The sequence below is a fragment of the Lepidothrix coronata genome, unplaced genomic scaffold (assembly GCF_001604755.1).
Source record: "Lepidothrix coronata isolate B3197 unplaced genomic scaffold, Lepidothrix_coronata-1.0 Scaffold20, whole genome shotgun sequence".
In the NCBI taxonomy this organism is placed as follows: domain Eukaryota; kingdom Metazoa; phylum Chordata; class Aves; order Passeriformes; family Pipridae; genus Lepidothrix; species Lepidothrix coronata.
Window position 1 is genome coordinate 5,734,345 of NW_016690200.1, and position 16,435 is coordinate 5,750,779.

General features: G+C 45.1%; 1 protein-coding gene across 3 annotated transcripts in view; it reads left to right on the top strand.

The window, feature by feature from the left end:
• Window positions 1-451: 451 nt before the first annotated feature.
• The window catches only part of PRKCQ (protein kinase C theta), a 60,699-nt gene continuing 44,715 nt past the window's right edge, over window positions 452-16,435 (top strand). For 2 of the 3 annotated variants that reach the window (XM_017807822.1, XM_017807824.1), the window contains exon 1: window positions 452-819. The gene's annotated coding sequence lies outside the window, so the exon portion shown is untranslated. Of the gene's footprint in view, window positions 820-2,891; window positions 3,008-16,435 lie in introns of those variants that run through there. The other variant, XM_017807823.1, reaches the window with a different exon arrangement.

The window sequence follows — 16,435 nt, forward strand, 5'->3', positions numbered from 1 at the left end:
CAAGGCCAACAACGTAACAGGATGAGACAGATGAATGCGGAAAAACTCCCCTGTTCACATTCCCTGTGCACCCATCAGCAAACCTCCCCGGCTAGCCACAATGACAAGGCTCTGCAGCCTGCAAAAAAATTCAGGTGGTCCTACTTATTTCATTATTTTGGATGAGCATTTCATTGCAGCCACGGATTCCCGGCGCCACGGGAGCACCCCGTGCGTCCCACCCTAAGGCAGGGTCCTGTGCAGGACTGGACACGACGCTCAACTCCAACCCTCAGGATCGGGACGTTTTGGGAGCAAACAGGAGAGGAGAACGGGAGACGCGGGGGCGGGGAGGGGGCCGCGGCCGGGCGCGGAGCGGGGTGGTGCCGAGGAGGAGGAGGAAGGGGAGGAAGAGGCGGCGAGGGCAGCCCCGGCAGCGGCGACGGGTGGCCCGAGGTGTGCTGGTTCCCTGCGGGGGCGGCGGGCAGCGCCGAGCCGGGCTGAGCCGAGAGGAGCTGAGCTGAGAGGAGCTGAGCCCAGCCGAGCTGAGCCGAGTCGGCTGTGCCGGGCGGAGCTCAGCAAAGCTGGGCTGAACCGAGCCGAGCTCGGCAGAGCCGGACGGGACTAGGCTCAAGCCAAGCCGAGCTCAACTGAACGAGGCTGCGCCGAGCCGAGCTGAACTGAGCCGAACCGGACTGAGCCGAGCCGAGCTGAACTGAGCCGAACCGGACTGAGCCGAGCCGGGCTGAACCTCACCGAACCGGACTGAGCCGAGCCGAGCTGAGCCGAAACGGGCTGATCCGAGCTGATCCGAGCCGCCCTGCGCTGCGTGGGCAGCAGGTACCGCCGGCGGAGCGGAGCGGGATGCGCGGGGGATGCGAGGGCAGGACCGGGCAGGGCGTCGCGCTGCGGGAAAATGTGCCGGGGGTGAGTGCGGAGCGGGTGGGACCCTCGGAGTGGGATGCAGCAGCACCGAGAAAGTTTGGGGCAATGCTTGCTGCTGTCGGCATTACATTGTACCCGGACGCTCCGCTCCAGCCATCAGCTCTTCTATTATGGGATTTTAAACCTGATAACTTGACATTTATCCAAAGAGTTCTTTTTCATTATTTTACTTTTTTTTTTTCCTAAATAAGAATCTAAATTACTTTCAGCTTCTACACCTGATGCATTTAGGGAGTGTTTGTGGTTTCACCATCACATTTTCCTGCCTTTAAAAAGACGGTGTTGATTTCTCCCGTGTACCTTCATGCAACAGAGGGGAAAGTGAGAAACACAATTAAACCCGACCGTAAACAAAGTGTTATTCAATTAACAAACTGGGGAAAATAAAGAGGGAAAATACTTTCCCCTTCTGGGTTCAGTGATGCTTTGTAGGTGTTTCTTGGTTACAACAGTATGTGATGAGACAGCAGATAGAAGTCTAGCTTTAGAGGCGATGTTGTATCTCAGCAGCTGGATATATAATTTTTGGATCGAGTTTGTAACGTTCTACAGACAAGAGCTGTGATAAGTTGGAAAGCAGATTTGAGCGGTAAAGAGAAAGGAGCTGCCTCCGTCCCTCCTCCGCTCCGTAGTGTTTGAGCTGCATTTCCTTCTGAAGGAGGGGACTCGGAGACCCAGCCCGGCTGCTTGAGACCTGGGCTGTGTTCCCTGCATGCACATTGAATGCTAATGAAGTTACACTCTTGGGTGTAATCGGACCCTTTTTAATAGCGATTCCAAGGCGAGTAACTGATTTCTCGGCTGTACTTCAATCTCCAGTAGTGTGATACTTTTCGGGGGGGGGGGGGGGGAAGCTTTCTACGGGCTAAGTTTTTTAATTTCCACCGATTAAAGAATAGTAGCAAAAAAAAAACCGACTTCAGCAGCTGAGAGCCACTCGATTGAGTCATGCTAACAGCAGATTATTTAGTAGGGTTACTAGGGCAGGAAGAGATAAAGTTTCACTGAACTTGCTATTTAAAAAAAAAAAAAGGCGGGGGGAGAAGAACTATTTGCAGTGAATGGGGCAATGTTCAGACTTTTGTATCTTTAAACAGCCAAGTCCTTGAGGCCCTGGACATGTGTTTTTTTATGTTTCTTTTCTTATCCTTCTTTTTGATTGAAGAAAGGACTCCACATTCCCACTGGGGCCACCAGGCATTGCGAGTTTCTGGGGAATGTGCTTTGGGAGCTGAGTTGAGGGACCAGCAAAGAGCACCTCCAAGGAGGTTCTGTCCCACCTGGTTGGGGTGGAGTGGGGCTGCATTCAGCTGGAAGTATCAGATGGCCTCCTGGAATTCACGGGTCTGCTGTTCCCTAAACACTTGACATCAGAGTTGAATCGAAATCCCAGTGTGGGCTCCATGTTGTTGCCTCTGTCTCTTTTTTGGTGTCTAGGCTGGACATGAGACTTTGATGTCCACCAGCTTTCACTTGCCAAGGCTCCCTGAGCCATGCTGAGCTCCTCATTTTCCCCACATGACTTTTTAGCCAATCCCTGTGAGGACACATGATGAATGAAGCAAGTTATGCTCAGCCTGTGCAGAGGTTTTGGTCTGGAAAGACTCCCTGATTTAAGATGATGCCACGGTTGCAGTGGTATGGGCAACACAGAGTTTAGTTAGACTTTCTCCCCACTTCTACATGTCTTTTTGGATTTTTCTCAAAGCCCTATTAAAGATTCAGATGTCCCTCCTGAACCTCCATCCTGCAGCTCAGCAGCCCCCTGTGCCCTGGCTGGTTTTGTAGTCACTGCTACACTGGGGAAACCTTTTCATATTTTTTCACATCTAGGAGAGCTGTGAGCAGAGGGTTATGGCATTGCCAGGGTGGAGCTCTTTTTTTTTTTTTTTTTTTTACTGCCTCAGGTGTGTTTCCTTTCAAAGAAAATCAATTGATTGACTCTCAGAGCTTCTCACAGGTCCAGCCTCACTATCCAAACAGAGGTGAAGGGGGTCAAAGGAAAGGCTTAAAGGGAGAAACGAGGAAGGAGGGATGGAGAGAACAAGAGCAACAGCTTAGATCCCCTTGGGATCTTTTCCAGGTTAGTCTTTGTATATCCTCCCACTTTTGTTCTGCAGGAAGTGATATGGTGAATATAACTTCTGATGGCAACTTTTTGGTTTCTTCTCTTATTGTCTGGGTTTAATTGCAAATAGCTCTGCAGCAGCCTGGGAGGGAGGTGAAATACAGACCACCTTCCAGGGCTTTGTTAGCAGAGCTGCTCTGCTCTTGGCTTTTTATGTATATGTTTGTGGATCAAATTAAAACACTTGGCTGCAAATTCTGCTGTTGCTTCCCATTTTGCTGGAGCCAGGATTTGTGTAAGCAGAGTGTTGTTCTTTGCCTAAGCATTGAGAAAGTGATGCTTAAAATAGGAAGGGAAGAGAAAGTCAATACAGGAGTACGAACACCCAAAACCTTTGTGTGTAAAATCAACTATAGGAGTAACCAGAGCCTGGGTTCTGCAGTCACAGGTAGCTGCAGCTCAGCATGCACAGCTGCCCTGACAGTGCTGCTCACGTGCTCTGTGCCTGTTCTCACACAGAGACGTTTGGACTGTGTTTGTGATTGACATCAGAAGGCAGCCCGTGAGCACCAGTGACAGTTTGTTTCCATTCCACAGTGTCGTTCTCTGTTTGCCTCCACTTGCGTCTGACTCCTGGTTGTTGGCCTGGCTGGAAGGAGAACATTGGCAAAGGCAGCATTAACTGCAAACTCTTCTCTGTAGCCAGTGATGCCCTTTGCATCATTGCTTGTTTGTGTCAATTTTTTGATTTATCTGCATCGTTGTTTGTTTGTGTCAACTTTGTTATTTATCAGGCCTGTTGGAGTTTTTTGATCTCTCACCACCAACCAGACCACATCCAGCAGCAGAGATAACATTTAACTTTGATGATGTGAGTGGAAGGAGCCCAGATTGCTTTTCAAATTATGCCCAGCTGTCTTAGCAGTGGATAATTCCTCTGATTTGTATTTTAGTAACATCATTGCTTCAGAGCAGCTTGCTGGGGCAGAATGGTGCCATTCCATTTGGGGATATTCTTATTTCCACCTGTGTGTAAGAATATATGCTGTATTTGCTCCTTCAGGGCAGAAATGCTGAATGGAATAAGTGTATAGTTGTAAAGGAGGTACCAGGGGGAGATGAAAAGAAAATGGTGCAGCTTTCACACAACTGTAACTCTTCATTCTCACCACTGGGTCGTGTGTGGTGAGGATGTACCAGTTATCTCTCAAGTGAATTTCTTTATATTTATCTGAGGTGTAAAGAGACCCGAGATGTACAAATGATAACCTGTACGTAATATTTTTCTGGGGGTTTTGAGTGGCCATTTCCACATCACATTCTACCTGTCTGGGGCTGGATTGTTTCTCAGTAAACAACTGCCCCAATTATTGTATCATTTAATTTGCTTGGCATTCATTCAAAAGGATTGTGTCCCTTTTTCCTTATCATTGTCAAGGACAAATATCTCACTTATCTCCTGGGGATATAGTATAGTCAGATCATGTACATAGGAAATACCAACCCTAAAAGACACAATAGTTTCCAGTTGATAAATGAGTGAGAACAGGGACATCATGAATCTCATGGCCACCCGTGTATCATAATCAGCCTGACTCTGTTGCTCCTGTGACTTCAATTACATCTACTGAACTTGCCATTTCATTGGGAAGGTGAAGGGAGTCCTAATTGAGACCATCTTAGGGCATCCTAACCCTGCAAGGTCAGTGAAGAGGGAAGGACTGGTGGGTGGAATTCATTATATGAGCGCTTGATGCTGTGTCCCCTGCAGTGCTTTTCCTGAGTGGCCAAGTGTTTTAACCTACAAGTGTTTGACACCCCACTGATTATTAACTAGAAAAACAGAAAAAGCAATTATAGGAAGTGTCTTTTTTGTTTTAATGAGAAATATGTATTTATTTGCCAAAATATTGCTGCATTGAAATCATCTCCTGGCATAGATAAGGCATCTACAACGATGAAAATTTCAGTTTCCATCCAGAGTTGACAGACCACGGACAGTTAAAGGAAAGTATTTGATATAACATCGGTAGGAGACTGTTGGAACAACTTCCATTGTATGTAAAGGACTCCGAAGATGACATTAAAAATCTTTTGTACTTAGCACATCTTAATTATGAGCAAACATGACAGTAGGAGGACCATCTCCATAAATATGAACCATCTCCATAAATATGACTGCCCTGACCAGGATCTGAGGATGAGAAAGCACATGAATGTATAAAAGCAAGTGGATCCTAAGGTGCTTAAAATGCATATAAAAATAAGTGAAAGCAAAAGTAACAAAACCATGGTACACATAGAAGTAGAAAAGGTGAAGGAAGGAGATGGAAGGAAGAAGGAAGTCTTGCAACCTTGTGTGTAGCAAGATCACAGCCCTTCATGGGCATAGTGACATGTTCCCAGGTAGGGTGTTAGAAGAGCAGGGTCTAAGCTGGAAGCATCAGGGTTACAGATTCAATTGGCTTTAGAGGACAAGAAAAATAAGGTGTTTCTCTTTCCAAAACACAGAAGATATTCAGAGCTTTTTAAGTTGTTTTGTGGAAATATTTTGGTCCACAACAAAGATGTTTCCATTCTGTGTGCTAAATTCCTGTGTCGTAGGAATTTAGTTAAAGATGATACGTGCATTTGCACTCAGTTGTTTCCTGGTGCTTCCAAGATGCAATGTGACTTCTTCATGTGGTGCAAAAAGGTGTTGGACCTATCCCCAGTGTCTAAATGTGGATAAATCTGGTTGACAGAAAAAATGAGGGTATGAGGGAACCTTATCTATAGTTTCCATGAGTCATTATGATAGGTCAGCTGTATCAAAACCTTTCAGACCCTCGAGCAAAACCCATCCCTTTTCTTCAGAAAATGAGCATATTTTTTAGTTGAAAAAGCAATTATTTATCAGATATGTTGAACAGAGTTTTCTATGGCAGCAAAAAGCACCGGCTCAACACCTGCTGCACGTGCAAAGTTTTATCATTTAGGCAGGAAGGAAAATGATGTTAGCAACTGGTTTGAAAAGGTTATTCCAGATGCTGGTTGTAACACGGGACAAGATGTGAGTGTGCTTGTAGAAGTGGTTCACTGAGCTGAGAAGGTGGGTTAGACCTCATCAGGATGGCAATCTAGAGCAGGAAAAAGACTGAGAACACAGAAAAGCCTGAGAAGGCACTGGTTGCAATGAGGTGGGTAGAAGATAGGTATATGGTGACAGGGTGTGTGTGGGACTGGGGACAGCCAGTACAGGCCTCCCTACTGCGGAAAGGTGAATGGTTAAGGCATAGATTCAGCTGTGATTAGGTCTATCATGTTGTACTGAAGGGCTCTGGTGGTGAAGTTACAGCTGATGAAGCAACAAGGGGCTCAGTATGGTGTCCATGAGCAACCTGGTCTAGTGGAAGGTGTCCCTGCCCATGGAACTAGACTTTAAGGTCCCTTCCAACCCAGACAATTCTATGATTCTGTGAAGTGTGAGGCATTAGAAAGATCCAGGAACAGTGCAACAGACAACTTAAACCCCAAACAACAGCTCTAAGTCAAACACAGATTCCTCTTCTCTCGTGACACTGGGATATTTCAGTGCAGAGCAGCCACCCACCCAGGCCAGGAAATGCAGTTCCTGCCTCATATGTCATTGCACCACATGTTTTCTGGAAAAGCAAATAAACCCAGTCCATCCCAACAAGCAGAAGGGCTGTCACACCACTGTAAATGCACACATTTGCTGAGAGTGTGGATTTAGAGTAGCTCATCTCAGGGATGCAGGGTTAGAGGGTGAAAGAGGGTGTGTTCTCACAGCAGAATGGCTGTAGGGCTTTGGCTGACTCGTTGTTTTGTGATGTTATGCTGGTTTTTGTGGGAAAAGAACCCTTCTGACAGATGCACTCCTAACTTTGGACTGACAGTGAGTTTTGCTTGGTTTAGCAGCGAATACTTTGTCCCTGTCTGTCCTCATTGATGCAATAACTCAGTTCAGAGGCAGTTCTTTCTTTGGGCTCAAACACACATCAGCTTCACCTTGGCTAAATGACTGTCTGAGGAGCCAAATTTAACCTGTAACCTAAATAAACTGCCCAGTTAAGAGAAAAAGAGAGAGAGAATTGCTAGTGGCAGCAGAATTGTCATAGAACCATTGAATGCCAGAATGGTTTGGGTTGGAAGGGATCTTAAAGATTATCTGGTTCCAGTCCTCTGCCATGGGCAGGGACACCTTCCACTAGACCAGGTTGCTCAGAGCCCCATCCAACCTGGCCTTGAACACTTCCAGGGATGAGGAAAGAGATCAAACACACTCGCATAAGGCTGGAGTAACTTTCCTGAACCGTGCAGGCTTGTTGCAGCTTTGCCTTGGTATGAGTGAAGTCCTAGCTCAAATTGGTCTTTTAATGACCCCGTGATTTTGCAAAGAGCAAATAAAAATCCAAAGGGCTGCTCAGGGACATCCCAGCCACCACACCGACGAAGAGGCCAAGCTTTGGGGTCACCCAGTGCCATAAATCCCCATGAGCCTGGCTCCTAACTTCTGCAAGTGTAGAGGGAGCAGAAGTTAAACCTCTATTTTGTTTCAAAACTAAAGTTGCATATGATTAATTTTTCACTTGGGTTCAAGTTTACCGTTCTGAGGAGGTTTTCAATGTGGTCATTTGATTTTGCTGTGGAGTTTCTACATGCTGGTGAGGCCGCTTCTCTTTCTCATGTAAATCAGCAGCACAAGTGATAGTTGTGGTGGGAGGAGAATCTGAGTGAAAAGGGAGGCATTTGGGGGCTGATATGTGGAGAACAGAAAGAGCAGCTGAGGCTTATAGAGGTCTGTTCTGACTTGTGAATGGGATTTAGACAAGGTCATACCCTATGTATCTACAGAAACCAGAGAGACAAATGCTGTTGTGGAAGTCACTGTTGTTTGTCTTGAAGGACTGTGCACGTGTTGAGAGCTGAATTTACTCAGGTTTTCCCCTTCCACTCTTACAGTAACAGTTGCTATTTATGTTTTGATTTGTAACACTGGTGTAATAGTAAAGAATGTGCATCCTCCACCTTCCGTTTTCATCTCCCCTGTCCCTCCTCCCCCTCATACAAGGGGAGGATGTCAGGGCAGCTACAGATATTGTTATTAAAATGTTTGAGCAAATAAAATAGACAAGGACTCCTCAAAACAGCTCTGTTTCTCCCTTTCCCTCCCATCAAAGTAAGGTGATTCTCTGCTAGCTATTTTCCAGTGACATTGGAAAGGATGGTGCTTTTACCAAATCTCATCATTAGAAAATTCAATTATGTCAGTTTTTCCAGTTCCTAGCCGTTAGCATTGTCCTTCTGCCTTATTTATAGACCAGTTTCAAGCCCCACAGAAAGTAAATAAAGGTTTCAGTGCATTTTGATTCAGAATCTTGTCCTTTGCCAAACCTGCAGACAAGAGTCCTCAGTTTATGCGTCTCTATCTGCAACACACGTGTTAGTTCATGGGGGTCTCGATGCAGGAAAAAGACCCATAAGTAGATCTGCATTTGCCCAGCTTCTGGCACGTGAGACACCCCATCTGGGAACCATCCCCTCTTGTCTCAGAAGCCGAGATGCCAGACAGACATCTCCACCTGAACCAGCAGTGGGGAGAAAGAGGCATTTGAGGTCACCAGGCATTTGACCCATTTTAGTCAGCTCCACAGGGATAATGGAAATTGAAAACCCAGCAGGTCTCTTTCTTTCTGCTGTTTATGAAGGGGGCCTGGGGTGAATAGTCCGTATGCAAATGTATATGGAGTAGGTAGGAGAGTGAATTTCTAAAGTTAAATGTCAGGAATTGGTTTGTTTGGGTAAAGAGGGGAGGGAAGAGGCCTCCAGTGTGTCAGGATCAGTACATGGGTCTGTCTCTGTGGGAGAAGTTGCCATAGGGTGGTTCCTGGGGAATGTGATCCTTTTTAGGCAGGGCACCCCATTAATAGAAGCATCACCAGCTACTGCCCCATATGAGCGTGGACCTCTCTTGATGATACTCAGAGGGAGGATGTGGAGGTGGGTGAGGCAGAGGGGCAGTGGAATGTTAGATGAGGATGTGGTGTTAACTGAATGATCTTCGGACAGAGGAGTGATGTGAACCTCTAAATTCGATCCTTCAGGGAATGCTATCTCTGCTTCCTGAAGTCCTGGTAGCCACCATTTCTCCTCTTCACGGCACAGCTCCCACTTGCACAACCCCTCTAGTTCTGCAGTTCTAGGTTAGACACCAGCTATGCTGTCACATTAGAGGAAGAGTCTTTCTTCCTTTTGTGTGTGGTGAGGAAAGGGTGGTAACTGATTATAACCTTTGTCATCTCTAGAGCCAAGCACTGCCTTTATTTCTTCAGTCAATCCTTGCTTTTCTGATCATAATAAAGAGATTTCATTTGTCTAAAATAGAATCATAGAAAGGGTTGGGTTGGGAGGGATCTTAAAGACCACCCAGTTGCAGCTCCCTTGCCATGGGCAGGGACACCTTCCACTATCCCAGGTTGCTCCAAGCCCCATCCAGCATGGCCTTGAACCCTTCCAGAGATGGGGCAGCCACAATTTCTCTGTGCCAGGGCCTCACCACCCTCACAGTAAAGATTTTCTTCCTAATATCCAATCTAAACCTACTCTCTTTCGGTAAGGCATACCTCCTTGTCCTATCACTACATAAAGTCATCTGTTTACAAAATAAACAGTCAGTTTTATCTTTGCAAATGCTGCTATGGCTGTAACTCAAACCACCATCCAGAGGTGACCAGCTTTTGAGCTGGTCCCCATTTGGGATTTTGTGAGTGTACCTGGACATCTGAGTGTGTAACTGAGCTTTTCTCTGGCAGGTGGTGTGTGCAGAGGGACAGCACATCTTCCTTGTGCTCTGCACTGCTTAACTGAGCTGCAAGAGTGATGCTGAGTTTGTTCCTGGCAACTGTGAGCTACACTAATACTGAGATGGGCAGTGTAGGATGGACTGAACATTTGTTTGCTTCATGCAAGGCTCTGTGCTACCTCCTGAGCTCAGGGAACAGCATGAGCCAGGGCTAATTAGTAGAGAAACACTGTGAATTTTGGGAAGAAGAGAAGCAGATATTGTCTGCATGCTCGTGACATAACATTTCACACAGTGTGAAGATAAACTCATGAAGGTTTGCTTAAGCAACCAGATGGTGATATGAAAAAAGAGAGAAACTAAATTTAAAAGTAAAACAAAGAAACATTCCAAAAACCTGATTCTCAGCACTTTGAGCTAAAATGAATTTTATCTGTGTTTTGTATTTTTTTTCTTCCACCCACTGTGTGTCCTCTATCCCTCCCAGTCAGGGAGATAAGTAAGGGCAGAAGCACAGAAAGAAACTGGTGGATAAATGATAAAGTTGCTGTGAGCTAAATGGTGAGTGGAGTGGAAAGTTTTATAAAGAGATGGAGACTGAAAGGCTCTCAGGAACTGATCTGAAGCTCTGACACCGAGAATAGGACACCAGGCTAAAAATGGGAAGAGGGCTTTCAACCTAACTGGAGCCAGAGCTTCTTTACTTAAATAGAAGTGTAGTTTCAAACTGAGTATGACTGAAGAAGAGGAAATTATATATGAAAGTTTATTTAAGTAGATGGCATTAGGAGTAGGAAAGACATGGAAGCTGGAATTGTGATGGTGTTGACAAGAGAGGGCACCTGGAGCAGGGAGCCCTGAGATTGATGGAAACAAACAAATATAATAACTGGGAGGGGGGAATTTTGGTGAAGCCATGGCAGCAAAGATGGATGGAGCAGAGAATAAAGGCCAGAAACTGTAGGTCTGCCAGCTGCTGCTGTGCAAAACAAATATTTCTGCTGTTAAGCTGCAAGGGTGTGGAGAAGGCTGAATTATCTGAGATATCTGTTCACTGTAAAATGTGAGCTGGGCCAGGTGCTCAAGGGGATAAAGATTCCTGCAGACTTCCTGTGAGGATTTCAGGGCAAGGAGGAGGCAGCTGAGGGCTGCGGACAGGAGAAAATGTCCAGGGCTCCTTAAATAATAGTGCAAGCCCTGGAAAAACACAGGACAATCCTATATCAAAATCAGTTTCCTAAAATACACAGAATTAAAGAATCACAGAATGGATTGGGTTGGGATGGAACTTAAAGATCAAGTTCCAACCCCCCACCATGGACAGGGCCACCTTCCACTAGACCAGGCCCTCTTCAGGGACTACGTCTCCCAAGCTTTTTGTGTCACACAGAATTAAGGTGTGGATGTCCAGTGTGGACTCCAGTTACGATATGAGGTTTCTCTGTGACAAATCTGCCCACTTTTTTGAGGAGTATTTGGTAACACCAGGCTCACAAGAAACTTCTCTCCTGACAGATGGCCAGACAGGTAGGTCAAGGATGATGCAGACAGTCTGCTGGGTGGTAGAGGGGTGAGTGAAATGCTCTTTTCCAGCCCAACATTTCGGTAATTAAGGGTCCAAATACCTTTAGCAGATTTCTGGATTAAGCAAAGACTTTAAATATCTCTACTGCTGAATGAGGTTAATCATAGCATAAAACTGTGCCTTAAGAAGGAAGGATGTTCATGTGCCCCATTCTAGTCCTGTCCCCCTCCTTGGGACTTTTTTTTTTTTTCTTTTTAAGGGAAAGAAAATAAAATATGGGTGCAGGTGCTGGCACTGGCAGGAAATTCAGTGCTTTAACAACCATCCTGATACAACATGGTGAAGTATCTGAGGAACATGCCACCTGTGTAATTAAAAAAAAAGGACCAAGAACCCCAAAAGACAAGAAATCCGTGAACTAGTGCCAAAATGTTACAGAAATACAAAAATTGCTGTTCTAACAAACAAGAGGCCAAAGAAAAGGACATATTGTAGCTACATCTCAGTTCAAGATATTTTTATTTCCCTCATTACCTTGTAAAGCTCTTGAAAGATTCTTTTGTTCAGTGTTTGATTTAAAAAGGCACTGTCACTTCTAGTTTGGCCTGTGTTTGTTAGAAAACAACCAAAACCTGAAAAGATCATTTTAAATACTAACTTATAAAAAGTACAGTGGGGATAATTACTTTGACAGCATTTCTTTCTAGTTTGTGTGTCCCAAGTGTTGCAGAAATGAAGTCTTACAGTATAATAAATTCACCAGAAGCTTTCCAGGAAAATAAAGTAGCAAAATTGACAAGTATTAATCTGGATTCCCAAAAAATTAACAAAAAAAAAAAAGGAAAAGTTTTACAAATAAGAGTAACTGAAAAATTGGGCACTTTTCCAGTGGGACCAGTGAGCAAGTTTGCTTTGTTTCAGGACCACACATGATAAAAATTCATTAAGTGTGAAGAAAAAAAGAGGGTTGACCTAGATGCAGGGACAGGACCTAGAAGGGTTTATTCCAAACAGAAATTTGGTGAGTCTGCTCTGCTTCTCTTCCCAGTTTGCACAGATAACAAGGGTTTTGGCTTTAAAAGCCTTGCCTCTCCAGAGGGAGATAAATTCACATTGTCTACTGGAAAACAAAAGGCATATCTGAAAGAGACTGTACTTTTAATATAAGAATTTCTCTCCTCCTCTATGAGCAAGTTAAGAAGTGCTGAGGGGTGTTCCTGGGCTGTCTTTCCTGACTGTCTTTCCATTTCTAGAGCAAATTTCACAGTGAATGTTTTTGAGGTGGGATCCTCCCCTACCTGTATTTCCCTATCTTTCCAAGCTGTCATAACTGTTGGACACAAATGCATCTGCTCCTGGATCAAACCCTAAAATCTAGGTCCTTTTCAGTGGATATCAGAACATCCTGGCCATCTTTGTGGCAGATGTAATCATAGTGGGGAAACAGCATTTAAACTATTTAAAATATGTTCTTTAGGATGGGGTGATGCACCCCTACAAGTGCTTGTATCTCTTTGCTGGATATTCTGGGAGCTTGGGTGGTGGCCCATATGTGCACTGCAGTTGTCTGTGTATATTCATGTGAATCCACCCTTTATCTCCTCACCAGCAGTGAGGCTACAATTTCCCAGTCTCATTATCCCAAGCCAAATGCAGTTCCTGCATACCATCCCCCACATCATTCCTGCTAAGGACAGGGCCCTGCATCCATCAGGGTCAGTCAGATCAGGGAATGGACACAGCTGCAAACTCGCTTGTCAAGGAGAGTTAAAAAAAGAAGGGTTACTTTTAGAGAAATCTATGCCCTGATCCCAAATCCTGCACAGCCACTGAGCTGTGCTGGAAGAGATTGGGAACCTGCAGTGTGACATGGGGTGGAAAGCTGAACCATATCCTTGGACATAGCCTGCATTTAGGTTTAAGGATTAAAGCAATTGTTATGAGGAGTCCTAAGGATAGCAAAAGACAAATTCCTTGTTTTTAAGGCCCAGCTATACATGTATCTGCTAGAAAGGTTGTAGATTCCATCCTAGAGTCCGTGGATGTATGGAATGACCACTTGCATTCCCAGCAGCTGCTTTCTGCAATTCCCCAAATGGGATGAACACCATCCCTTTCACAGCTTTAAATCTGTTTAAGATCTGAAAATAGGCCTGAGGCTCTAATCTTGCCTTGTGCACAACAAATGCAACAGAAAGAAACCCATGACCTCAGCAGAGTCCAGCCAGACATGTTTGTAGGCCGTATGTAGGAGGTCAGGTCCTGCCACTAATGCACACAACTTGCTCTAAACAAGCATCACAAGATTCAGAGACTTTTAAAGAGAAATCCCCATTTCCCATGCCTGCCATTGGCCCCGGAAAAGTCTGCAAGCCTCATTTCCACGTGTTGAAAAAATGCTTTGCCCGGGTCCTCTGTGACTGCAGTCGATGAGGAAGGGTTTTGGTGGAGAGCATCCACCTCTGTTTTGAAATGAAGCTGTTCCAGGAAGTTTTGGGAGGTTCTTGGTTGCACTGAGTCTGGTATTGTACCAATCCCATCAAAGACTGTTTGATCCTGCCCTTCCTCACCCACTCTCTCCACTGCCTTTGTGAGATGTTGCAGATGGGGTGGCTGACTATGTAGACAGGGAAAATTAAATGGCTGTGCAAATTCCCCTCCTTTTCCTCTTCCTCCTCTGATCCAAATCCTCATAAAAGGAGAGTGTGAGAAATGTTGGGTGGCACCCAGAGAGGTTCTGAACTTCCTCGTTCCTGAACAGGCTGGTTTGATCTTCTTGGAAATAACAGCTTATATGGGCACCCAAAATGAGTCACACGGGGAGTTCCCTACTGTATGGTCTGTGGGATATGAGGAGTCAGGGGGTAGAGAGAGAGGGACTCCAGCCATCACTGCTGGTGTTCAGGGTTGCTCTTGAAATCTGCAGGAAGGCCTTGAGGTGTGCTATGCTCATGTGCAAGTCTCCATCAACTATACCAACAGATCTCTGCAGGGTCAAGACCTGCCTTTTTGGCTGGGAGATGCCTTGCAGGGGGTGAAGAAAAGTTCATACCCTTCAGCTATAACTCCTCATTCCTTTCCCTCTTGGTGATGCTGATCTTGAGATTAGGAACTCATTTTGCAAGCACAGTTTTGCCTCAGAAAGGAGAGAGCACTGGAAATACTCCCTTTGACCTCGAGAAAATGAGTGTTTGAGTTTTGAAAGCAGCATCTCAAATCCTGAAATATTTCCCCTCTCAGTTGGCCCTCATTCAGTCAATTGCCATCTTTACTGTGTCATACAAGCATCCATTTTCATTCAATTAAAGGCAAAAGCATAAATCCCACCAAAGGCAGCTGTTCTCCACTTGGATCTTCTGCTGACTGGGAGCAGGAGCTTGCTTCTTTCTTTGTCCTTAACCATAATTGATTAGGATATTAAGGGTCTTATTACTTCCTAATATAGTCTGGGAATTATTTCCATATGTTGCATTATTCTCCAGAATGGGCAAAGCTCCTCTGTGCCAGCAAAGTTGGGTGCAGTATTGCTGAACCTCAATTACACTGTGTTTAAAGTTTTATTGGAGGAGAGGTTGCAGGTGGCCTCTTATAGAAAGCTGCATTTCATCTCAGTTTTCAGATACCTTATACTGTCCTTTCCACTGGGAAATTAAGCAGAACTCTCCATATCCACTACAGCTGTTTCTAGTGTTAAACTGCTGCTATTACAGTGAGCCGTGCTGGAGCTGAGCTGTGTTGTTCCTTAATTGTTTGTGGCTGTGGATACCAGCCAAGCAGCAGTCCTGTAGTGGCAAACGCTGGAGATAGGACCTGGAAAACAGATGTTTGGGCCAAAGCCAAGGTGGTTTCAGGAAAGACAGTGAGAGAGAAGCAGGAAACCAGTTATCTGTCTGATTTATCGGACAGAGGGAAGAAATTCACCCTAGGGCAGAGTGCTCACAGGAGGCTGGTGCAGTGGTAAACTCTGATTTTAGCAAGCTTTAGCCTGCATTTTAAGGCTGATATGGGCAGCTGTTGGTTTGCCAGTGCTAACACTGTCTGTGCCAAACCTACATGCTTTGCAGCTGGGTGGAAAATTCTCACCTATTTGCTGGGGGCTGCAGAGCATCTCGTGCAATAAACTGGTTTATGTGAAGTCCCAGCATAAATCTTTTAGATCTGATACAATGAAGGGATTTTTTGAAATTTAATTGAGGCTTGAGGAATCTGATCAAAACTAGATCTTAACAGTGGAGGTGCTTTATGTGAGCAGATCATTCCCAGGCATTCCACTTTGCTCTCAAAGGAGGGAAATCACACGTTAATGGATCTCAGGGTGCCAATTACTCTTTTTTCCTCTCTCAGGACCCCAGGTAACTAACTCCCTGAGATGGAGATAGAGATGCTGTAGGCATCTAGGTCTTGGTGAGATCTGTCCTACTCATGTTTTCACAGAACCACAGCCTGGTTGAGATTGGAAGTGACCTGTGGAGGTCACCTTGTCCAGCTCTCCTGTTCAAACAGGGACACCTGATGCCAGTTGCCTAGGACCATGTCCAGATGGCTTTTGAGTATCTTCAAGGATTAAAACATCTCTGGGAAAGCTATTCATTAAGTGATTGCACAGAGCCAGAATGAAATATTGCACTGGAGGGGAGGGAGGGGTAGTCCAGAATCTAAGATTAAGGAAAGTTTTAAATGTCACTGCTTAGGGGGCTGATCCACAGATCTGAACAGGTGCCTTGAAGCACATCCAACCTTGATTTTTGGAGCAGGGATATGAGTATTTAGCAGGACAAGATGCTTTCACAGTTTTAACTACGCTATAACTATGTTGATTTCGTTGAAACATGATGAATGTCAGCTCAAACTTTCAGCCCTAATTTTATTTCTTTAGTAGTTGAGCCAATAGTTTGACCACATTTTAGGGCTGAGGAATCATCAAAAAACCTTTGGATTTCTTTAGCAACACTCATGATTTTAGATGCAAAAGATGTGGATCAGTAATTCTGAATAGCACTGAGATTTGAAAGGTGGGTTTTAAAAGTCCTGGTAAGGGAATGCTTACAGCTCCCCCTGCACTTCCTCCTGCTCCTGTCTGTGGAACAACAGGTTCCTAGAGACAAAGGTATAG